We start from the raw sequence: 18988 nt of genomic DNA on the forward strand, positions 1-18988 counted from the left end.
GAATACTGAGGGAAGCATGGGTCACATCTTGTCTGTATATGCTGTACTTTTTGTTTTCCATCTGTGGACTGTTTCCTTGTATGGATAAGCCGATGAGTTGTAGTTCTGTCTGTCCACTATTAAGCTCCTGCCGATACCAATGGATGACGTAATAGCTGCTGTCGTCATGTTCACAAGTGATGCTTGTCTGGGTCCCTGCTTGGATGGTTTTGAAGAATTCCTTCTGGGTCACAGTGACCCCGTGGCAAAGACCTATGAAGACTGGACGGGAGGGCAAGGGGAGATGGTTAATACACGCTGTCCCACTGGAAACCTAAAAGTGCTGTTTTCCTTAAACATTCCTTTTTACTTTCCTTGTGTCACTTAATGTTTGTTATCAAATCCTACTTATATTTCAACCAAAAAAGGCTTTGAAATTTCACACTCAGAAAGGAGAGTGTGGGAAAGCTACCACACTAAGTTATGAATTTTATGTCTTTTCAATAGCACTTTGTTTTCACTTTGCCAAATTAAATGGACCCCACAATAGCAACAAGAGGATGGACCAAGCTTTCTGTGGCTTTCCCAACTTTTTTCTCCTGGTCGTATTATTTTTAACATACATGTAATCATATGAGGGACTGGAGTACAAGAGACACAAGTTTGATTCTCTCTTGGCCACATCAGGTGAATTAAGGCCACTCACTGTTCCATGGGCTAATCCTACAGATCTGTTACAGGAGGTTCAGAAGGGTGGCACTCTCACTACTTGGGTAAGGTAAAAATTTCCACTTTTTATTTTCACCTTTCCATCTAAAGAGAATGCTCAACTCAGCTGAAAATAGCATAAAAGACCAAAATAAACTCAAAAACAATATGCTAAAAGAGAACAGTAGTGAAATCATTGTAATAATAAATTATTTACAATATAATATATCAAGTATAATTTATAATTCTATATTAAACATATTTAAGACAGAGGACCATAATCAGACATCAAAAGCTGGATCACTTCTACTCAGAGCAAGACTTCTCAACTCTTTCAAACAAACCTCCTAATTCTCGCTTCTTGATCAGTTTGTTTCTCTCAGCTTTTTCCTGCTTCAAAGTTTCTCTCCTTTCTCTTTTTTCCTAACACTATTGTTCTGTGTTTTGTTTTGTTTTTAATTTTGGGAAAGGCAAAATTTATCTATCCACTTGAGAAAAAGACTCCCTACCTGCCCATATCTGCACACCAAGTACTTCCCACTGCATTTCTCCTATTGCAGGAAAAGTCACAGCTTGACATCTGCCCTTGAATCTTGGCCCAGAAGAAGCTCTCTGGAGCACCTCTTTGGTGGCAGGAAGGGCTTCTTCGCCTTTCTAACCAAGCAGGAAGTGAAGGTGGGGATCTGCAACGCCAGAGGAACTCATCTCTCTTCCAGTTACAAAGCTGACTCATTAACAATGTTAAATTGAATTAAACACAAATGTTCAAGCATAATTGAGTTTTCATTTCTGAAATGAAAATTAGTAAAATGAAAACTCATTTAAGCAGAGATATGACCAAAAACAGCAGTTAGGCTAATATTAGTTTTGTGCACACTGCTGAGAGAAATATTCCCAGTTTCTGTTTTATGAAATTTTATGACCATGTTCAATATACTTTTTCACCCACATTCTGGTTCCCATTGATTAAGCAGTCTCATCCAATAAGACCTAGGAACCTTTGAAATGATAATGATAACATTGCCACAAAATTATTCCACTTTGTAGAAATAATATTTACTTACCTGCAAGGTTAGAATATTCAACCTTTAGTATGATAAATTTAGTATCCGCAGTATTGCTCTAAGAATGACATTATTAAATGGTTGGATGGATTAGGTGTGGGGGAAATTCATGTGAATTCCATCTTTCCTCTCCACCTGTTATTGGTTGAATTCCTAGTAACAAAGTTTGTATTTTCCATTGCGTACTTTTGCTTTCGATTGAGTCCTTGGAGCAAAGATAATATTGGTCCCACATTATAAATATGTGCAGCAACTCCTCTGGTCTTCCTCTTTGACCAACGAAAGCAATATGAAGTTCATTTGGCTGGTAGCATTCTTGGGAGCAGCTCTTAAGTCAATCATTTCCTCAGATGAAGTGCTGGGAAGTCTCATCTTGAGATTGGAAAAAGATCTCTTTAGATTTTTAAGTAGAATAGAATAGAATTTTTTTTTTATTGGCCAAGTGTGATTGGACATACAAAGAATTTGTCTTGGTGCATATGCTCTCAGTGTACATAAAAGAAAAGATACCTTCATCAAGGTACAACATTTACAACACAAATGATGGTCAATATATCAATATAAATCAAAAGGATTACCAGCAACAAAGTTATTTTATTTAATTTATTTATTAATTAAATTTCTAGACCGCCCTTCTCCCGAAGGACTCAGGGCGGTGTACAGCCTTATTAAAATACATAGATAGACAATAAATTTAAAATAATTTTAAAATTTAAAATTTAAAATTTAAAATTTAAAATTTAAAATTTAAAATTTAAAATTTAAAATTTAAAATTTAAAATTTAAAATTTAAAAACTAAAAATCTAATCCAGTCCTGCACCTGAATACGTGTGTTTTAAGTTCATGACGGAAGGTTCTAAGGTCCGAGAGTTGGCGAAGTCCTGGGGAGAGCTCGTGCCAGAGGGCGGGAGCCCCCGCAGAGAAGGCCCTTCACCTGGGTGTCGCCAGACGACACTGCCTAACTGACGGCACCCTGAGGAGTCCCTCTCTGTGAGGCGCGGGTCGGTGAGAGGTATTCAGTAGCAGAAGGCGGTCCCGTAAATAGCCCGGCCCTATGCCATGGAGCGCTTTAAAGGTGATCACCAACACCTTGAAGCGCACCCGAAGGCCACAGGTAGCCAGTGCAGTCTCGCAGGATAGGTGTCACCCGGGAGCCACGAGGGCTCCTTCTATCACCCGCAGCCGCATTCTGGACTAACTGCAGTCTCGGATGCCCTTCAAGGGAGCCCATGTAGAGAGCATTGCAGTAGTCTAGGCGAGACGTCACGAGGCGTGAGTGACCGTGCATAGGGCATCCCGGTCTAGAAAGGCGCAACTGGCGCACCAGGCGAACCTGGTAAAAGCTCTCCTGGAGCGGCCGCCAAATGATCTTCAAAGGACAGCCGCTCATCCAGGAGGCGCCCAAGTTGCGCACCCTCTCCATTGGGGCCAATGACTCGCCCCAACAGTCAGCAGCGGCTGCAGCTGACTGTACCGGGATGCCGCATCCACAGCCACTCTGTCTTGGAGGATTGAGCTTGAGCCTGTTTCTCCCCATCCAGACCCGTCGGCTTCCAGACACCGGGACAGCACTTGATAGCTTCATTGGGGTGGCCCGTGTGAAAAGTACAGCTGGGTGTCATCAGCGTACAGCTGGTACCTCACACGAAGCCACTGATGATCTCACCCAGCGGCTTCATATAGATGTTGAACAAGAGGCGAGAGAATCGACCCTGCGGCACCCCACAAGTGAGGCGCCTCGGGCCGACCTCTGCCCCCGTCAACACCGTCTCATCGATCGGAGAGATAGGAGGAGAACCACCGATAAGCGGTGCCTCCACTCCCAATCCCTCCAACCGGCGCAGCAGGATACCATGGTCGATGGTATCAAAAGCCGCTGAGAGGTCTAATAGGACCAGGGCAGAGGAACAACCCCTATCCCTGGCCCTCAGAGATCATCCACCAACGCGACCAAAGCCGTCTCAGTGCTGTAACCGGGCGGAAACCGGACTGGAGCAGGTCTAGATAGACAGTTTCATCCAGGTGTAAGGGAAACTGATATGCCACCATACTCTCTACAACCTTCGCCGTAAAGCGAAGGTTGGAGACCGGATGATAATTGCCTAAAACAGCTGGGTCCAAGGCAGGCTTCTTGGGGAGGGGTGTCAACACCGCCTCTTTCAAGGCGGCGGAAGACTCCTCCACCAAGGAAGCACTCGTAATTGCCTGGAGCCAGCCTCGTGTCACCTCCTGGGTGGCCAGCACCAACCAGGAGGGCACGGGTCCAGTAAACATGTGGTGGCATTCAACCTGCAACAACCTGTCCATGTCCTCGGGAGCCACAGGGTCAAACTCATCCCATAAAATATCACCAAGACCACCCTCGGACGCCTCCCCTGAGTCACTGCAATTTTGGTCCAGACCGTCCCGAAGCTGAACGATTTTATCGTATAGATAACCGTTAAACTCCTCAGCACGTCCCTGCAGCGGGTCATCCGCTCCCCTGGTGAAGGAGGGCAGGTCACCCGAAACAGGGCGGCTGGGCGGTTATCTGCCGGCGCAATGAGGAGGAGGCAGCAACGCCTCGCATCCTCAATGCCACTAGGTAAGTCCTAGTATAGGACTTCACTAGTGTCCGATCAGCCTCGGGCAGCTAGACCTCCAAGAACTCTCCAGGCGTCTTCTCTGGCGCTTCATCCCCTCAGCTCCTCGGAGAACCAAGGAGCCGTTTGGGACCTGCGCCGGGTCAGAGGCCGCAAAGCGCGACACGATCTAAGACCCCCGCCGCGGCCCGTTCCCAGGCCGCAACCAGTTCCTCAGCCGTGTCGTGGGCCAGACCTTCAGGAAATGGCCCAAGCTCCGTCCGGAACCTCTCCGGGTCCATCAGGCGCCTGGGACGGAACCAACGTAATGGCTCCGTCTCCCTGCGGTGTTGAATGGCGGTCAGAAAGTCCAGGCGAAGAAGAGAGTGATCTGACCATGACAAAGGTTCAATAGCTAATTCCTTCAAATCCAGATCTCTCAACCACTGACCAGAGATAAAAATCAGATCCAGAGTGCCACCCCCAATGTGAGTAGGGCCATCAACTACTTGAGTCAGGTCCAAGGCCGTCATGGAAGCCATGAACTCCCGAGCAACTGTCGATGACGAGCCGGAAGATGGCAAGTTAAAGTCCCCCATGACTAAAAGTCTGGGGGTCTCAACTGCCACCCCAGCAAGCACCTCCAGGAGCTCGGGCAGGGCAGCTGTCACGTAGCAAGGAGCCAGGTACGCGACCAGCAAGCCCATCTGACATCTATGACCCCATCTCACAAAGAGGGATTCGCACCCGGCAATCTGAGGTACAGTGGTCTCCCTCGGCTCTATTTATTTATTTATTTATTTATTATTTAAATTTATATACCGCCCTATCTCCCAAAGGACTCAGGGCGGTTCACAGGCATATAAAACATCAATACACAAAATTAAAATAATCTTTAAAAAACTTATTCCAATGCCCTATTATTAAAAATAAAAATATAAATATTAAAATCAATTTAAAACCCCTGTAAATTTAAAATCTAAGCCAGTCCTGCACAGATGAATAAATGTGTCTTGAGCTCATGACGGAAGGTTCAAGGTCCGGAAGTTGACGGAGTCCTGGGGAGCTGCTCCAGAGGGCGGAGCCCCCACAGAGAAGGCCCTTCCCTGGGCGCCGCCAGACGACACTGCCTAGCTGACGGCACCCTGAGGAGTCCCTCTCTGTGAGAGCGCACGGGTGAGAGGTATCTGGTCGCAGTAGGCGGTCCCAGATAACCCGCCCTATGCCATGGAGCGCTTTAAAGGTGGTCACCAAAACCTTGAAGCGCACCCGAAGGCCACAGGTAGCCAGTGCAGCCTGCGCAGGATGGGTGTTATGCGGGAGCCACGAGGGCTCCATCTATCACCCGCAGCCGCATTCTGACTAACTGTAGCCTCCGGATGCCCTTCAAGGGAGCCCCATGTAGAGAGCGTTGCAGTAATCCAGGCGAGACGTCACGAGGGCGTGAGTGACCGTGCATAGGGCCTCCCGTCCAGAAAGGCGCAACTGGCGCACCAGGCGAACCTGAGAACGCTTCCTGGAGACGGCCGTCAAATGATCTTCTAGAGACAGCCGCTCATCCAGGAGGACGCTAAGTTGCGACCCTTCCATCGGGGCCAGTGACTCGCCACCGATGGTCAGCCGCGGATTTAGCTGACTGTACCGGGATGCCGCATCCACAGCCACTCTGTCTTGGAGGATTGAGCTTGAGCCTGTTTCTCCCCATCCAGACCCACGGCCTCCAGACACCGGGACAGCACTGATAGCTTCGCTGGGGTGGTCCGTGTAGAAAAGTACAGCTGGGTGTCATCCGCATACAGCTGGTACTTCACACCGAAACCACTGATGATCTCACCCAGCGGCTTCATGTAGATGTTGAACAGAAGGGCGAGAGATCGACCGCGGCACCCCACAAGTGAGGCGCCTGGGCCGACCTCTGCCCCTGTCAACACCGACTGCATCGTCGGAGAGATAGGAGGAGAACCACCGATAACGGTGCCTCCCACTCCCAATCCTCCAACCGCGCAGCAGGATACCATGGTCGATGGTATCGAAAGCCGCTGAGAGGTCTAATAGGACCAGGGCAGAGGAACAACCTCATCCCTGGCCCTCCAGAGATCATCCACCAACGCGACCAAAGCCGCCTCCGTGCTGTAACCGGTCCGGAAACCGGACTGAACGGGTCTAGATAGACAGTTTCATCCAGGTGCAAGGGAAACTGATATGCCACCATATTTCTACAACCTTCGCCGCGGGCGAAGGTTGGAGACCGGACGATAATTACCTAAAACAGCCGGGTCCAGGGAAGGCTTCTTGAGGAGGCCTCACCACCGCCTCTTTCAAGGCGGCCGGAAGACACCTCCACCAAAGAAGCGCCGTAATCGCCTGAGCCAGCCTCGTGTCACCTCCTGAGTGGCCAGCACCAACCAGGAGGCACGGGTCCAGTAAACATGTGGTGGCATTCAGCCTCCCCAACAACCTGTCCATGTCCTCGGGGCGACAGGGTCAAACTCATCCCATACAATGTCACCAAGACCACCCTCAGCCGTCTCACCCGTATCACCGCAATCTTGGTCCAAACCATCCCGAAGCTGAGCGATTTTATCGTATAGATAACCGTTAAACTCCTCAGCACGTCCCTGCAGCGGGTCATCCCGCTCCCCTGATGTAGGAGGCGGGTCACCCACAGGGCGGCTGGGCGGTTATCTGCCGGCGCAATGAGGAGGAGGCGTACGCCTCGCTTCCCTCATTGCCACTAGGTAAGCCCTAGTATAGGACTTCACTAGTGTCCGATCAGCTTCTGAGCGGCTAGACCTCCAGGAACTCTCTAGGCGTCTTCTCCGGCTTCATCCTCTCAGCTCCTCGGAGAACCAAGGGCTGGTTGGGACCTCTTGCTGGGTCAGAGGCGCAAAGGCACGACCGGTCTAAGGCCCCGCGCGGCCCGTTCCCAGGCAGCAACAAGTTCCTCAGCCGAGCCGTGAGCCAGACCCTCAGGAAATGGCCCAAGCTCCGTCCGGAACCCCTCCGGGTCCATCAGGCGCCTGGGGCCGGAACCAAGCGTGTCGGCTCCGTCTCCCTGCGGTGGTGAATGGCGGTCAGAAAGTCCAGGCGAAGAAGAGTGATCTGACCATGACAAAGGTTCAATGACTATTTCCTTTAAGTCCAGATCTCTCAAACACTGACCAGAGACAAAAATCAGGTCCAGAGTGCCACCCCCAATGTGAGTAGGGCCATCAACTACTTGGGTCAGGTCCAAGGCCGTCATGGAAGCCATGAACTCCCGAGCTACCGTCGATGGCGGGCCGGACGGTGGCAAGTTAAAGTCCCCCACGACTAAAAGTCTGGGGGTCTCAACTGCCACCCCAGCAAGCACCTCCAGGAGCTCGGGCAGGGCAGCTGTCACGTAGCAAGGAGCCAGGTACGCGACCAGCAAGCCCATCTGACATCTATGACCCCATCTCACAAAGAGGGATTCGCACCCGCAATCTGAGGTACAGTGGTCTCCCTCGGCTCTAGACTCTCTAATCACAACCGCCACCCCACCACCCCTACCCTGGCCCTCGGCTGATGAAATGCTCGGAAACCCGGTGGGCACATCTGAACAAGGGCACGCCCCTTCTGGGCCCAACCAGGTCTCCATGCGCCCATAAGGTCCGCGGCACCCCTGAATAAGATCGTGAATTAGGGGGCCTTGGCCACGGACCGTGCATTGCATAACATCAGCGAGGCCAGGGCCCTGAGGATCCTGACCATCCGAGGGAAGGAGAAGTTTGAGGGCTCGGGCGCGCGATCGCCTGTAAGCATCGGCGCACCCCTAACACGATATGAGCCCCCACTTCCGCCATATCTGCCCCTCCCCTTACCGTGGAAATAGCACCACCCTCACCAATGGAACACCGACTCCCCATGACCTCGGACCCACCAACCCCGCCACGAGCATGCAGGAACTGGACTCCCCCCGACGGGTTACCCCAACACCCACCCTTCCTCCCACCCCCAACCCAAGCCCGTCGGTTTCCTCCCCTTAAAATCCCTTTAAACTCCCTTAAAAATCTATTAAAACAGCCAATTAAAAACCCTAAGCCTCCTATTTTTATGCCACCTCTCGGGACTCCAAAGCCCGTCCTCAAGGTGGGCCTCGATAATCTGGAGGCCAGACCCAGAGAGGGCATCTACGCAGGGCAAGTAGGTCAGCCGCGTAAATGTTCGCATCACTGAGACGGTCCGGGCAAGGCCCATCCTGGGCTGGTCAAGTTGGCAGCAAAAGTCATAACAGATGATAAAATGACCATGACCAGTCTGTCCTGATGGGAAATAGTTCGAGATAATCCATGTGCGGTAGATGACAAAACCGCTGACTCAGTCAGTTCACCACCCCATACAAACGACCTGGGGTGGGCTAAGGAAGAAGGGAGAGGCGATGGTAGAGATGTTATAAAGATGGTAAATAGTGGAGGGTGTCCGCTGGACCCCGCGGGTCTTCCTCCGCGCTGCACATATCCGCGCCACTAGGGCAAGGTCACAGCCACCCTGGGCCTATCGGGCCATCCGCCACTTCAAAGCACCGGGGCAGGCCGCCGCCACCGCCTCCGCCAGGCCATCGCCACCGAACGCCCGCCGCCACCGCGAGCAGGCCACTGGAGTTCCCCAGATGAGAGGGGACACCAGTCGCCAAACCCGCCAGCAGACCCAGGGCTCACCGCGCCAACGCCTGACGGAGAGGGAAGGGCCAGGCCGCCCTCGCCACCGCAAGTTCAAAGAGGCCGATGGAGCCCGGGCAGCCTCAGATCTTCTTCAGCCTCCGAGCTCTCGCCATAACATACTCTCAAACCCATCTTGAAACTGGCCAAGTCTTCCAGGCAGGAGTCCAGGGCGCTGCCAACACCCCCACTCCGCCCGCCGCCAGACCACCGAAAGGCTGGCGGGCGGCTGTGGCCGCCAGGCCGCCAGGATTACCTCTGAGGCGCCGTGACTCCGCCGTGACTCCGGGGCTTCTCCCAACGCCCCTCGGAGTCACACAGCGCCCAGCCACCCTGTTTTCGGCATCATCTGTTGATCAACAGCATCATCTGTTGATCTATTTGCTCGGTATGCAAATTGCAAGGGGTCTAACAGCGGATCCGTGATGGTTTTCAAGTAGGAAAGCACTAGCCTTTCAAAGGTTTTCATGACTACAGATGTTAAAGTGACTGGTCTGTAGTCATTCAGTTCCTTGATGGTGGGCTTCTTCGGCACTGGGATGATGGTAGAGCATTTGAAGCAAGAAGGAACATAGCACATCTCTAGTGATTTATTGAAAATATGGGTGAAGATGGGGGCCAATTGGTCAGCGCAGACTTTTAAGCAAGAAGGAGTTATCTTGTCTGGGCCTGGAGCTTTTCCTGGCTTTTGTCTGTGAAATAGGTCCTGCACTTCCTTTTCTGTGATCACTAGGGGTTGTGAACCCAATGAAATGGGATCAGTTGTAGGAGGCTTGGCTGTTGTTGGTGTGTCTGAGATGGGGGTTGTGGAGATAGGTGGCTGTAGCATTAGGTAGCAGCAGGCGGTCCCGTAAGTACCTGGGCCCTAAGCCATGGAGCGCTTTGAAGGTGGTAACCAAAATCTTAAAGCGCACCCGAAAGACCACAGGATCGGTGTTATATGGGAGCAACGAGTTGCTCCCACTATTACCCGCGCAGCTGCATTCTGGACTAGCTGCAGCCTCCGGGTGCACTTCAAGGGCAGCCCCATGTAGAGAGCATTGCAATAATCCAAATGGGAAGTGACAAGAGCGTGAGTGACCGTGCATAAGGCATACCGGTCAAGGAAGGGGCGCAATGGCGAACCAAGCGTACTTGGTAAAAAGCCCTCCTGGAGACGGCCGCCAAATGATCGTCAAATGACAGCCGCCCATCCAGGAGGACGCCCAAGTTGCGCACCCTTTCCATTGGGGCCAATAACTCGCCCCATACAGCCAGCTGCGGCTGCAGCTGGCTGTACCGGGGTGCCCGCATCCACAGCCACTCTGTCTTGGAGGGATTGAGCTTGAGTCTGTTTCTCCCCATCCAGACCTGTACGGCTTCCAGACAGCACTTCGACAGCTTCGTTGGGGTGGTCTGGGGTGGAAAAGTACAGCTGCGTATCATCAGCGTACAGATGGTAACTCACCCCGAAACCACTGATGACCTCACCCAATGGCTTCATATAGATGTTGAACAGGAGAGGCGAGAGAATCAGTTGTTGATGATCAGTTGTTGATTTCCTTCAGCCTGGGAAGGAGGTTTGCCATAGCCGGTGATATTTTTAAGAGTTTTCCACATGTTTGCTGGTTCATTTGCTAAAAACTGATTCTTTAGCTTTTCAGAGTAGCTTCTTTTTGCTGCTCTGATCTCCCTTGTTAGTGCATTTCTGGCCTGATTGTACAGCATGTTATCACCTTTTCTGTAGGCTTCCTCTTTGGAATGTCGTAGCTGCTTAAGTTTAGGTGTGAACCAAGGTTTGTTGTTACTGTATATTCGCAAGTTCCTTGTAGGTACACATAGGTCTTCACAGAAGCTGACATATGATGTTACAGTATCTGTGAGTTCATCCAGGTCTGCAGAGGTATCTTCAAAAGTAGAATTTGAACAGCAAACTAGTGAACAGGAGAACTTTTTATAACAATTCAGGCAGTGGTGAAATCTGAACCGGTTTACTGCCGGTTCACTGGCTGCACATGCGTGCTGTGCGTGGTTGCGCCGTGCACACCAAATGCAAGGTGCGTGCACGCAGTGCACAGCAAAAGGAGGCATGGGGTAAGTAGTACAGCATGCAGGGGTGGGGGGTGATTAGCTGTGGCGCGTGATCTTTTTTTTTTTTACTTTTAAAAGCATTTTTACAACCTATTCAGCTAAATAGCTTTTAAAAGTAAAAAAAAAGGCTCTGACGATCACGCGGCTCAGCTGTGATCGTCAGAGGCTTTTTTTTTCGTTTAAAAGCATTTTTTACAATCTATTCGGCTGAATAGGTTGTAAAAAATGCTTTTAAAAGAAAAAAAAGGCTCTTACGATCAGGTAGCTCAGCTGGGATCGTCAGAGCTTTTTTTTAAACCTTTAAAAGCATTTTTAAAAAGAAGCAGCAGGAGGGGAAGTGGGCAACTGGGCATTGGGTGGACATGGTCAGGGATTTTTGCTACTGGTTCTCTGAACCACCCGCCGCCATCGCTACCAGATGGGCCGATCTGGTCCGAAGCGGGAGCATTTCACCTCTGAATTCAGGGCTGAATTTTTAAAGGTAGGACTTGAAAGCCATCAAAATTAATCTATAGATTTTTTTCCCAGTGAATTCTAGAGGCTAAGGTTCATATATTGAAAAGCTGTCAAAGTTTAGAAACACTGAACTACTGTATTAGACAAATATCATTAATTTTGAACCAGGTGTCTTTATGGATGAAATAGCCAAGGAAAGTTGGTGTTTCAAATGAAGCTGCTAAGCTATTCTCCACAGTTTGGGGGCTAATGTAACGTATTCCCAGTAATAACTCCAAGTGGAAAAAAAACTGTTGTACACAGGAACAGCTGAGAACAAGCAAACTCCTCTTTGAAGCAATGACAAGAGACAAACCCTCGGCTCAATCTCTCAAATATTCTTAAAAATTATCCATAACTTGAAACTCAAATCTTTATCAGTTCCATGTTCTTGCAGGATACAAATGGTTCCATAAAAGAAAGAAGCTATTTGGAGACGACTTCCGGTGTCCAGTGGCAACGGTCGTCTGGAGGCTTCTCCTGCCTCCAGTGCCCGAATCCGGCCGCCGCCGAGGCCCCCAGGGGCCAGGTGTTCCGAAAAGGACGCCTGCCGCACGGACGGCTCGCCAGGGGTCTCCCAGCCGACATACAGGACTGGGGGGACCGATGCTGGCGCGTCCTAGGCTCGGCGGGATTTGGAGGCCACAGGCCACGGCCATTACTTTGGTCGTCGCCTGGGCCGCTGTGCCCGGTGACACCGGGGCTTTGGATTTATAACTGCAGCAGCCTGGTGGTGAACAGGAGCGGAGAAGAATTGAGGAATGAGAAGGGAAGGGATATCGGTATGGCAGTGGAGTGCTCCGAGTGCGGGGGTTTTATCCCTGCGCTGGAAGGAGCACGAGTCATTCTGGAGAGAGGAGAACTTAAAATAAGAAGATTACCGGTTTATGGAGCTCTGGAGAAGAGGTGATGGAGAAATTTAGGAGGGAGGGTTTGAGGCCCCCTCCTCTGGGGAACAGTGGTGGCGTCCAGCTTCCGCCTTCACTATGAGAATCTTGATGACATCACTTCCCTTCCGCTTCCTGGTTGACTAACTGTACTCTGGACTCCTTGCTCCTGTGAGTGCCCCCTGGTGGATCCCGGGGAAAGTACAAGGGTACTGTGCTTGCCTGAGGATTTTGAAATTTTTTTTTTTAAATGGCAAAAGGTCAGAGACCAACTGCTGGAGAGATGGAGAGAATTCTGGAAAAGTTATCCAATATGGATAAGAAACTGGATGATTTGCAAAGAGGCCAAACGGAAATAAGAGCAGAAATTGGGACTATCCAAAAGGATTTAAAGGATACTCAACAAGTCTCAGCAGAAAACAAGCAGAAAGTGGAAGGTCTGGAGGGTGAGATGCGGGTAGTGCAGAAAAGAGAGGAGACGACAGGCAATGCTGTGCTTGGACTACAGATGGATAAAATGTCTTATTTCCTTAGGTTTCAAAATTTGGAAGAAGTGGACCAAGAAGATTTGAGAGATGTTGTGACTAAATTGTTGGGAGAATTTCTTGGGAGAGGTGTTGATTTCATGAATTGGGATGTGGATCGAGTTTATAGAGTTAATTCACAATATGCACGCACGCATGCAGTTCCCAGAGAGGTTCATGTCAAATTTGTGAGAAGAGAGACGAGAGATGAAATTCTTAGAAAACATAGGAGTGGGGCACTGACTTATAGGGGCAGGGAGATAGCCATTCTGAGGCAGATTCCCAGACAGGTACGTGAAATGAGAAAGAAATATTACTTTTTGTCAAGCAAATTGTACCAGAAGGGAGTAGGCTTCAGATGGCTGATGCCAGAGGGATTGATGATTTTCCGGGAGGGCATTACGAAAAAATTAGTACAATTGCGGAGGCTACGCCTACGTGGAGGAACACAAAGCCCTCCTGGAATTAGATGACCCAGGAATTGAAGAAGGGAGGTTATAGACCATGGGGCGGAGGCGGCTGCCGCTGTTGCGGCCCTGGAGTTGGGTCAGGCTGAACCCAGAGTTCTGAGATCCAAAACTAGGAAGTGACAAAGATATTTGGTATTGTGTTGGTTTTCCTTATTCTCTTTTGTATGATATTCTGTTTATTCTTGACCCTTCTTTATTGCGTATGTAAGATTTGTAAACTTAGCTACTTCGTGTCACCTGCTTGCCATATGGCTGTTGTATGTGTTTAAAATTTGAGCAAAATTCTTATCTTGCATAAGAAAAATGAAAATTTACCATACCTGATATGTATTTGTATAAACCTTTTTTGACCAATAAAAACTTTTTGAACAAAAAAAAAAAAAGAAAGAAGCTATTTGAAGGATCTTTGACTGAGGGCTGTGCAGTACTTTCAACGTGAAGGCAAAAAGATGTTACAGAATGTAGAAGGGGCACTCTGTGACTCATGAAATCAGACCCACCTTTTCCTAGGATTGCAGATCACCCAATTGTACAATCCTGGGGGAAAATTCAATATCTCTAAGGAAACGGAAATATGCCATATGCATATTTCCCATATTCCAAAGCAGGCTTTTGTCAATGGGACACGAAATAAGGGCAATGTCTCAGTTGACATGAAGACAGGTGGCATTTCTCGCTCTTCTTTCACCTTGATTTTGTTGTCATTAGCCAGCTTAATGGAGAAAAGTCTGGTTCATTACTTCTTATTCTTTATTGGATTTTATGAATATATGGCCTGTTTGCAAGAAGTTCATGTTTCTTAAAAAAAGTGAAAATGTGTAAGTATGTGAACTATTGATACTGTATATCAGAAGACACATAATAATTGAATGGGACATAGAAGTTAGGACATAGAGAAAGAATAAATGAGGATCAATCAGTAAAGCAAATATATGAAGGAGTGAGAAGGTTGAGCAGAAAAGAAAGGAGAGACTTATGGTTGGACAAAGTTTATAAAATCTCAAAAATGGGAAGTTTGAAGACAAAAAAAAAACACATTGGCAAACTGGTGCAGAAATGTGGTGGACATTAGGATGTTTATAGTGAATGTAAATGTATCTACATTTGGATAGATTTTCTTTTCTATTATTTCCTGCATTCTTCTCTCCTTCCTCTCTTCTGTCCTCTCTCCCTTCCTCCTCATAGAACTTCCTACTGTTTTTCTTCATGTTTCACAATGTTGCTTACCCAGACAAGGAATAGCCTTCTGGGTTATGCATGCATATAATACATATCAATCACTCATACAAAACTGGCTGACTAGCCATCTTGTGGCTTATATGAATAAGATGAAGATCTCATAATGGACACCCCTCAAAGTTCCCCAAAGATTTCAGGAATCCCTACTGCTAAAAAGTGGTCAATATTTGGTTCGTTTCACCCAGTATGAAATCTTCTCTAAATACTTTCATTGTCCAGTTGCCTTCCCCATCGATGATGAAGACGATGATAAGATTGTGGGCGGTTACACCTGCCAAAAGCATTCTGTCCCCTATCAGGTCTCTCTGTATTCTGGAAAACATTTCTGTGGTGGCTCCATCATAAACAACCAATGGATTGTTTCAGCTGCTCACTGCTATAAATTATAAGTAATCATCTATTGTTATATTACTTGGGACATCACCATTGTGCTGAAATATTTTCATATATTAATAAATTTAATAAAGAATACGCACACATGCTTCAATATGTAAGTTTTCACTTCCTACTGAGTACTGGAAACCAACATGCAACTGTGCCCGTTTTTTCAGGATACAGTCACTCTGGGCAATAGATGTTCTTATGAGCTGCAATATTATTGAGCCTAGCTTTTGGCTGAGAGCACATTATCAGACATGTATGATCAAAATCTCTGTTTCTTCTTTTGATTCAGCCGAATCCAAGTGAGACTTGGGGAACACAGTTTGACCAAAGATGATGGTTCCTGTTGTGTCCCACCCCCACTCTGACGAACAAGTCAAGGAAGTCCGTAACAAACTTGGCAACAAAGCCTCTGCAGCTTGCCAAGTGCCTTCGAGGTTTATCAGGGCAGGCAGGAGTCCAAGTTGTGACTTCAGCGATAGGGTCCAGAATCAGCAAACTGGATAAGACTTTGCTTGACTCAAGGTTGGAATGCCAAAAGCAGGTCCTTTATATAGGCTGTGGGGTGTGGCTCCATGACTCAGCATTTTCCAGGCCTGCCCCACCCCTGTTTCTGCTGGCGTTGCCTCTCAGATCTCCGGAAGCGAGGATCCTCCCACTCTGAATTGTCTTCAGCTGGATCTGCTGTCAGCGTCTGGGAAAGGGAGGGGTCAGAGGGAGTAGGCTCGGGTAATTCCACCACCTGGCTGGCTTCCTGCTCTGAAGGCTGAGCCAAAGGAACACACGCTGTATGAGTGAGGTTTATTGGGCTTCTCCTTTCACTCCTTGAATCCTCTCTGGGCATGGGGCCAGGGCCGGGGGCTGGAGTCATGACAGGCCGTTCATCTTCATTATCAGACTCGGAGTCTAATAAAAGGCCTGGTTGGAGACGGGAGGGGTCCGGCTGAGGAGAGGAGGGAGGACGGGTCACAAAAGTTCCGAGCAGCACTTTGATGCAGTCAAAATCATTCGTCATCCCAAATACAACCCCCAAACTTTGGACAATGACATCATGCTCATCAAACTATCCAAACCAGCCAGTCTCAATTCCCGTGTTTCAGCAATCCGTCTGCCAAGCAGCTGTCCATCCAACGGAGAAATATGTTAGTCTCTGGCTGGGGCAACACCCTCAGCAGTGGCGGTGAGTCTTCTTCATGCTCTTTGATCAAGATAGGGTCAAGATGTGATTATATGCAGTTTGCTTTATTGGTTCCAGAGGGTAAATTGCTAATGGAAATTTATTTTTGGCATTCATTTCCCTCCAAAGTCCATTATAAATATCACTATGTCAAGTAAAACAATATACAGGTAGTCTTCACCTTACAACCATCTGTTTAGTGATCCTTCAAAATTACAACATTGAAAAAAGTGACTTGTCACTTCTTCACACTTTCAACCATAGCAACATCCTTGTTTTTATGTGTTCAAAATTTGGATGCTTGGCAATTTGATGAGTTTTTTTCAAGTTCTTGAACCAAGACAGGATCATCTGTGATCATTTTCAGTTGAGTTTATTGAGCAAAATCAAGCAGAGAGGGTAATAGATATTGATTCTTGGCTTTCATTTCCTAACAAATTCCATTATAAATTGGATCATCTCATGTAAAACGATGTATTCCAATAAGGTATTCAATACTTACCTTAAGTCCAGGATTTGGTCAACTGGAAGATTTTTCCAATGTAGCAAAGGATGATTGGCATCCTTAGAGCATTAATTTTAAAGAGATTTATGGATGAGCTTCTTTTCTTTTAGAAACTTTCTAAGGCATGTCTAATGTCTATTTTTTAAAGTGAAGATAATTTCTTTGATCTTTCCCACAGTACATTATCCAGACCTCCTACAGTGCCTGAATGCCCCTGTACTTTCTCAGAATGAGTGCATTGGGGCTTATCCAGGGAAAATCACCAACAATATGTTTTGTGCAGGATACCTGGAAGGTGGAAAAGATTCTTGTCAGGTAAATAATTTCCCTTTTCCCTATTTTGCATCATATAGTTCAAAACATATCCCAATGTATAAATTAAATTCATAGCTAGCTTGTGTTGGCCCTGGCAATATAATAGAGAAGGGGACAGTTGGGAGAGATCTTTATATGAATAAGCAAACAACATTGATCCCATGACCTCCAGCTCTTATTATATTCTTATTACTTTGCTAACTCTACTTTGGATCTGCATTATTTTTCCACGGGAATGTACTACTTCTGCAGCTCAAGAGACAGATTGAAGATTCAGTATTTTCTGCCCTGTGTGAAGATGCATGTCTGAATTTAAACTGAATTCCATCTTTCTCTCCACTTGACATTAAAATAGGTGTGTGTGTGTTTGTGTTTGTGTGTGTGTGAGCGAGGGAGGGAGGGAGGAAGAGAGATGTCATAGGAGAACTGAAATCAAATGGTATAGGACAGTGGTTCCCAACCTTTTCTTGTTTGAGGCACAACCTTTTCTTGTTTGAGGCACCCTTGGAAAGCCTTTCAAAAGTTCCCGGCACCCTTATAAGGAAATAGATATTTAAAATCTCCGTAGCTCAAAAGTTCCCGGCACCCTCAAAAGATCTCACGGCACCCCTTAGTGCCGCGGCACACTGGTTGGGAACCACTGGTATAGGAGATACTACATTGCCTTGTAGCATACAGCAGCTTCATGTTCCACCAGATTCCTTTAAAGCCATGTTTCTCAATTTGGCAACTTTAAAATGTGTGGACCTGAATTCCCAGAATTCCCCAACAAGCATAGAATTGAAGTCCACACATCTTAAAGTTGCCAAGTTTGAATAACACTGCTAATGTGCTAATACTGGCACATTATTTCATGGCACAAAAGGATAATTCTAATTGCTTAGTGTAATTTTATATTGCTTCAAATGCATCAGATTTTCAGATTTTTTCCAACAGTCCATGGAATGGCAGTCTTTGTGAGCTGCTATCTCTTTTAGAAAGATCTTACCATACAGTTGTAGGACATCTGGGATTTTCATCCCATCCTAGTAGCAATTATGTCACTTAATATAGAGGAGTACTAAACCGATTTCACTTGGAAGACTCTTTTACCTTCTGTAAGCTGTGGCTTGCCTTCACCTACCAGAATCTAAGATGATGCAAATTATCTTTCCTCATTCACTATCCTGCCTGTGGAATGCATGTTCATCATTTTATCCCAGGGAGACTCTGGTGGTCCAGTTGTCTGCAATGGAAAACTCCAAGGAATTGTCTCTTGGGGCTATGGATGTGCTCAGAAAAACAAACCTGGGGTGTACACTAAAGTTTGCAACTATATTTCCTGGATTCAGCAAACCATCAATTCCAACTGATCTGCACTTCCTGTCTGGAAATCTCATTTCACATCTGTAGCTCACAGATGTCACAGAAGTTACAGCTGCAAAAATAAAAATTAAGCTGTGCAGTGGCAAGCCTAGTGATTGCCTAGTGTTTTTTGGTGGCAGAAAAAAGTGTTGGCTTTTAAACAAGCTGAGTTTCAATTCTTTTCAATTATCACACTCAAAGTTAACTAAATGATTAGAGATGCTATGAAAAGTTAGTTGGAAACTGCTACAAGGGCTGTAAACAATCATGCAATAGTGAAAAGAAGGCAATGGCAACCATACCTGTATTGTGGTTAAATAAAGAACCTGGGATGGTTTGGGAAATCACCAGGGTGCAGCTTGATACCCAGGAGATTTTAGGTTGAGGAGATGTCAACTAGTGTAATCTTCTTTCCCAAACCCAACCATCAGGAACTGCAGTGTGTTGCCAACCAAGATTTTAAACTGAAGGAAGAAACACTGGCCTTGAATGCAAAGGAAAACACTTTCCAAAACTTTGTATTTATGAAGGAATTCGATGATGATGATGATGATGATGATGATGATGATATTGCCCCACTCAACTGAGT

At 47.3% G+C, this 18988-nt stretch overlaps 1 pseudogene; it reads left to right on the top strand.

The window, feature by feature from the left end:
- The first annotated feature begins 14019 nt into the window (after positions 1-14019).
- Positions 14020-18407, top strand: LOC131190669 (trypsin-like; annotated as a pseudogene).
- The last annotated feature ends 581 nt before the right edge of the window (positions 18408-18988 follow it).

Source organism: Ahaetulla prasina, chromosome 2 (assembly GCF_028640845.1).
Source record: "Ahaetulla prasina isolate Xishuangbanna chromosome 2, ASM2864084v1, whole genome shotgun sequence".
Classification (NCBI taxonomy): Eukaryota; Metazoa; Chordata; class Lepidosauria; order Squamata; family Colubridae; genus Ahaetulla; species Ahaetulla prasina.